This window comes from Ictidomys tridecemlineatus, unplaced genomic scaffold (genome assembly GCF_052094955.1).
Source record: "Ictidomys tridecemlineatus isolate mIctTri1 unplaced genomic scaffold, mIctTri1.hap1 Scaffold_926, whole genome shotgun sequence".
In the NCBI taxonomy this organism is placed as follows: domain Eukaryota; kingdom Metazoa; phylum Chordata; class Mammalia; order Rodentia; family Sciuridae; genus Ictidomys; species Ictidomys tridecemlineatus.
In genome coordinates, this window is record NW_027526150.1 from 155,497 (window position 1) to 161,990 (window position 6,494).

Here is a 6,494-nt window from a genome sequence, read left to right on the forward strand (position 1 = left end):
GAGTAAGAGATGAAGAAGGAGGAGAGAAAAGAGATGAGCAGGAGAAGAAGAAGGAGCAGAAGGAAAAGGAGGAGATGTAGGAGGAGAAGAAAGCAGGAGGAGGAGGAGAAGGGGAAGGAGGATGATGAGAAGGAGGAGGAGATGAAGAAAAGATGATAATGAGGAGGAGGAGGAAGAGGGATGAGGAGAAAGTGGAGGATATGGAGGAGATGGAGATGGAAGAGGAGGAGGAGAGATGTTGAGCAAGAGGAGAAAGAAGAGGAGAGATGAGAAGGAGGAAGAGGAGAGAGACAGAAGGAGAAGGAGAAAATGGAGAGGGAGAAGGAGGAGATGGAGGAGGAGGAGATGCAGGAGGAAAAAAGGAAGGGTGGAGGAGGAAAAGAAGGAGAGAAAGGAGATGGAAGAGGAGATGGAGGAGGAGAAAGAGGAGATGGATGAGGGGAGAAGAAGAGAAAGGAGAAGGAAGAAAAGAAGCAGGAGTAGAAAAAGACAGAACATGGAGAAAGAGGAAGAGATGAAGGAAAAGGAGGAGGATGAGATAGAGGAGGAGGAAGAGGAGAATAGGGAGTAGAAGAAGGAGGAGATGAAGGAGGAGGAGGAGATGGAGAAGGAGGAGAAGGAGAAGAGAAAGAAGGAGAAATTGGAGGAGGAGAAAGAAGAGGAGGAGGAGAAATAAGAGGAGAAATAGAAGAAAAAAGGAGGAGAAATGATGAGGAGGATGAAAAGGAGAGATGGGGAGGCGGAAAAAGAGAGGGAGAAGAAGGAGGAGATGGAGGATAAGGACAAGGAGGTGGAGGAGGAGGAGAAGAAGTGTGAATGAGAGGAGGAGGAAAAGAAAGGGGAGGAGTAGGAGGACGAGAAGGAGGGGAAGGAGTAAGAGTAGGAAGAGGAGTAGAGATGAGGTGGAGGAGGAGAGATGATGAGAAGGAGAATATAAAGGAGGAGGAGGAGGAGATGGAGGGTAGGATGAGGAGGTAATGAGGAGGAGATGGAGGAGGAGAAGGAGATGGAGATGGAGGAGAAGGAGAAGGAGATGGAGGAGGAAGAGATGGAAAAGGAGGAGGAGATGGAAGATGAGGAGAGGAGATGAAAGAGGAGGAGAGGAAATGAAAGAGGAGGAGGAAGAGGAGAGAGATGAGCAGAAGAAGGACAGAAAAGGAGATGGAGGAGAAGGAGGAGGAGATTCAGGAAAGATGATGATGTTGAGGAGGAGGAGGAGGAGAAAGAGAAATGAGGAGGAGAAGAGAGAGAAGAAGGAGGAAGAGATGGAGGAGGAGGTGATGGAGGAGGAGCAGGAGAAACGGGGGAGGAGGAGAAGGAGAAAAGATGAGGAGGAGGAGGAGAAGGAGGGGAGGAGAAAAAGAAATGATGATGATAAGAAGGAGGAGAGATGAGGGGAAGGAGGAGAGATGAGGAGAATAGAATAGGAGAAGGAGGATAGGAAGGAGAAAGAGAAGGATATGGAGGAGGAGGAGCAGGAGGAAGAGGAGGAGAAGAAGGAGAAGATGATGATGAGGAGGAGATGAAAAAGGAGGAGACTGAAGAAGAGGAGAGGAGATGAAGAAGGAGGAGAAAGAGGAGAGAGATGAGGAGGAGGAGGACAAGGAGTAGGAGGAGAAGGAGGAGGAGATGGAGGAGGAGGAGAAGGAGGAGATTTAGAAAAGATGATGATGTTGATAATGAGGAGAAGAATGAGTAATGAAGAGGAGGAGAGAGAAGAAGAAGGAAGAGATGGAGGAGGTGATGAAGGAGGAGGAGAAAAAGGGGGAAGTTGAGAAGGAGAATAGAGGAGAAAGAAGAGGAGAGAAAGGAAAAGAGAAAAAGATGGATGAAAGTAGGAGATGAAGGAGGAGGAGAAGGACTGTGAGGGGGAGAAGAAGGAGAAGGAAGAGAAGGAGAAGGAGGAGGAGGAGAAGGAAGAGAAGGAGAAGGAGGAGGAGGAGAAGGAAGAGAAGGAGAAGGAGGAGGAGGAAAAGAAAAAGGAGGAGAAGAAGGAGGGGAGGAGGAGGTGGACAAAAAGAGGAAGAAAAGGAGGAGATGAAGGAGCAGGAAGAGGAGAGGGAGGAGGAGGCGAAGTGGGAGGAAGAGGGGGAAGAGGAGGAGGAGAAGAAGAGGGAGATGGAGAAAGAGATGGAAGAGAAGGAGGAGGATCAGGAGGAGAAAGAGGATGAGGAAGAGAAGGAGGAGGAGGAGGAGGAGGAGGAGATGGAGGAGAGAAGATGATGTTTATTATGAGGAGCAGGAGGAGAGATGAGAAGGAGGAGAAAGAGAATAGAGAGGAGATGAATGAGGAGGAGATGGTGGAGGAGGACGGAAAGTATATGAAGGAGGATGAGGAGGAGAAGGAGTAAGAGAAAGAAAAGATGAAGGAGGAGGAAAACAAGGAGGAAAAGAGACATAAGGAGGAGGAGGAGAAGAAGGAGGAGGGGGAGGAGGAAAAGAAGGAGGAGGAGGAAGAGATGAAGAAGGAGAAGAGAGATGAGGAGGAGAAGGAGGAGGAGGAGGAGAAGGAACAGGAGGAAGAGGAAAAAAGAAGGAGGCAGAAAAAGGAGATTGACTAGAGATGATGTTTTTAAGGAGGAGGATGAGGACAGGGTGAATCAGGAGGAGGAGATGGAGGAGAAGGAGATGAAGGTGGAGAAGGAGAAGAAAGAGCAGAAGGAGGAGGAGATGGAGGAGGAGGAGGGAGGTAAACAAGAGGAAGAGAAGAAGGAGCAGGAGGAGGAGAAATAAGAGGAGAAGGAGAAGGAGGACGAGGAGGAGTAGGAGGAGAGAGATGAGTAAAATGAAAAGAAGGAGGATCAGGAAGAGGAGGAGGAGAAGGATGATAGAAATGAGGAGATAGAGGAGAAGGAGGAGGTGAGATGAGCAGGAGGAGAAGAAGAAGGAAAAGGAGGAGGAAGAGATGTAGGATGATAATGAGGAGGAGATGGAGGAGACAAAGTAGAGTAGAAGGGAAAGGAAGAGGAGAAGAGGAGGAGAAAGAAGAAAGAGAAAAAGAAGGAGGAGATAGAAGAGAAGGATGAGAGGAAGAAGGAGGAGAAGAATAGGGAGGAGTAGGAGATTGAGGGGGAGGAGAAGGAAGAGAAGATAATAATGAGGAGAATAATAATAATAATGAGGAGAAAATGAAGGAGATGGAGAAGAGATGATGATGATGTGTAGGAGGAGGAGAGATGAAATGAAGTAGGAAGAGGAGAGGGAGAAGAAGCAGGATGAAGAGGAGGCGATAGAGAAGGTGCAAGAGGAGAAAGAGTAGGAGGTGGAGGAGAAGGCAGAGACAGAGGAGAGATGATGATGAGGAGGAGAAAGGAGAGTTGAAGAGGAACGGGAGGAGAAAAAAGAAGATAGAGGAGGAGGAGAAGGAGGGAGAGGAGAAGAAAAAGAAAAAGGAGAGAGACGAGGAAGTGGAGGAGGAGAAGAGTGAGGAGAAGGAGGAGGAGAAGGCGAAGAAGAATACAGAGGAGGAGGAAGAGATGGATAAGGAGAAGGAGATGGAAGAGGAGGAGGAGAAGGAGCAGGAAGAGGAGGGGGCGATGGAGGAGGAGGATGAAGATGAAAAGGAAGAGATGGAAGAGAGATGATGGTGAGAGACGATGTGATGATAATGAGGAGAAGTTGGAGGTATAAGGAGTAGAAGCAAAGATTAGGAGGAGCAGGAGGATGAGGAAGAGGAGGAGGAAAGAAGAGAAGGAGGAAGATATTGAGGAGGATGACAAGGAGATAGAGGAGGAGAAGGCGGAGGAGGAGGAGATAAAGGAAGAGCAGGATATTGAGGAGAAGGAGGTGGAGTAGGTGGAGAACTAAGAGGAGGAGTACAGATGATGAAGATGATGATGAAGGGGAGGAGGAGAATTGAGAAGGAAGAAAAGAGATGATGCTGATGAGGAGGAGGAAGAGAAGAAATGAGCAAAAGGAGTGATTAGGAGGACCAGGAGGAGGAGGAGAGGGAGGAGAAGAAGGAGCAGATGGAGGAGAACAATGAAGAGATAGAGGAGGTGGAGGAGATGGAGGAGGAGAAGGTGGAGAAGGAGGAGTTGGAAGAGGAGGAGAGGAGATGATGAAGGAGGAGAAGGAGGAGGAGAAGAAGCAACAGGAGGAGATGGAGGAGGAGAAAAAGGAGAAGTACAGGAGATGGAGAAAAAGAGGGAGGAGGAGAGAGATGAGCAGGAGGAGTAGAAGATGAAACAGGAGGTGGAGAAGGAAGAGATGGAGGAGTAGAAGTAGTAGAGGGAAGAGACGGAGGAGGAGATAGAAGAGGAGGAGGTGGAGGAGAAAGAGATGGAGGAGGAGGAGAGATGATAATGACGATGATGATGATGATAAAAAGGAGGAGGAGGAGAGATGAGGAACAGTAGGAGAGATGTTGATGAGGAGGAGGAGAAGAAACAAGAGAAGAGATAAGAGGAGGAGGAGAGAGGAGGAGGAGAAGGAGATGGAGCAGAAGGAAGAGGAGATGGAAAAGGAAGAGGAGATGGAGGAGGAGGAGGAGGAGAGAGATGAGAAGGAGTAGGAGAAGCCGCATAAGTAGGAAGAGAAAACGAAGTAGGCGTGACACTAGGGTGTTGAAGAACGAGGGGAGAAGGAGGGGAAGAGGAGAAGAAAGAGTAGTAGAATAGGGAGAAGAAGAGGAGGAGATGGAGGAGGAGGAAGAAAAGATGGAGGAGGAGGAGGAATGAGAAGAAGGAAAAGTAGAGAAAGGAAAAGGAGGAGAAGATAGAGGAGGAGGAGAGATGATGATGTTGATGAGAAGGAAGAGAGGAATGCATGAGAAGAAGGAGATGGAGAAGATGGAGGATGAGGAAGAATTGGAAGAGGAGAAGAGGAGATGAAAAAGGAGAAGAGGGAGGGGTAGGAGGAGGAGGAGAGAGAGAAGAAAAAGTAGATGAAGGAGAAGTAGGAGAAGGAGGAGGAGGAGGAGCCGGAGGAGGAGAAGATGCAGGAGGAGGAGAAGATGCCGAAATAGGAGAAATATGAGATGGAGGATAAGGAGAAGAGGGAGGAAGAGGAGGAGGTTAGGAGGAGAATGAGTAGAAGATTGAGGAGAAGGTGAAGAAGAAGGAGGATTTGGAGGAGGAGGAGAGAGAGATTAGGAAAAGAAGGAGAAAAAGCCGGAGAAGAAGGAGGAGGAGATGGAGGAGAGATGATGATGTTGAAGAGGAGAAGGAGGAGGACAAGGAGAACGAGGAGGAAGAGATGGAAAAAAGGAGGTGAAAAAGGAGAAGTAGGAGGAAAAGGAGGAGGAGAAGGAGAGTGAGGAGAAGGAGTGGGAGAGGTAGGAAGAAAAGGAAGGGGAGGAGGGGGAGGAGAATGGGAGGAGGAGGGATGATGATGAGGAGGAAAAGGAGAAGGTGGAGGAAGAAGAGACGGAGGAGGAGGAGAGAGAGGATAAGAGAAGAAGATAAAGGACAAAAAAAGAGGAGATGGAGGAGAAAGAGGAGAAGTAGTGGGAGAAGGAGAGAAGGAAGAGGACGAAGAGGAGAAGGAGGAGGAGGAGGAGGAGAAGGAGGAGGAGGAGGAGATGGAGTAGAGATGATGATGTTGAATATGATGAGGAGAAGAAGAGAAAGAGGAATTGGAGGAGATAGGGAGAAGAAGGAGGAGGGGATGGACAAGGAAGAGGAGGAAGAGGAGAAGAAGGAGAAGGAGGATCAGAAAATGAGGAGGTGGAGGAATAGGAGAGAGATGAGGAGGAGGAGAAGATGGAGGAGGAGAAGGTTGAGGAGGAGGATAACAATGAAAAGGAAGAGGAGAATTAGAAGCAGGAGAAGTAGGAGGAGAAGGAGCAGGAGGAGATGGAGGAGTAGGAAGAGGTGAGATATTTGGAGGAGGAGGTGAATGAGCAGCAGGAGGAGAAGATGATGTAGGAGGAGGAGGAGGAGGAGAAGGAGGATCAGGAGATGGAGGAGGTGGAGGAAGAGGAAAGAGATGATAATGATAAGGAGATGGAGGAGGAGAATTTGAGGAGGAGGATAACAAGGAAAAGGAAGAGGAGAAGTAGAAGCAGGAGGAGTAGGAGGAGAAGGAGCAGGAGGAGATGGAGGAGGAGGAAGAGGTGAGATATTCGGAGAAGGAAGTGAAGGAGCAGCAGGAGGAGGAGATGATGTAGGAGGAGGAGGAGGAGGAGAAGATGGAGGAGGAGAAGGGTGAGATGGAGAAGGAGGAGGAGGAGAAAGGAGGAGGAGGAGAGATGAAGATGATGATGAGGAGAAGAATGAGGAGAGGGCAGAGGGGGGAGGAGAAGGAGGAGGAGGAGGCGGAGGTAGAGAAGGAAGAAAAAAAGATGGAGGAGGAGGAGGAGAACGAGGCATATTAGCATGGCATGTTTGTTACAATCAATGAAGCATTACTAAATTTTGTCCATGAGTCACTCAGATTTCCTGAGTTCCACTGGTGTAGGATTCTGCTTAAAGACCACCCACCTCCATGAAGGTAGCATGTCCCCTTTGGCTCTTCATCATGACAGTGCCTAGACTTCCTCATCTTTGATGACC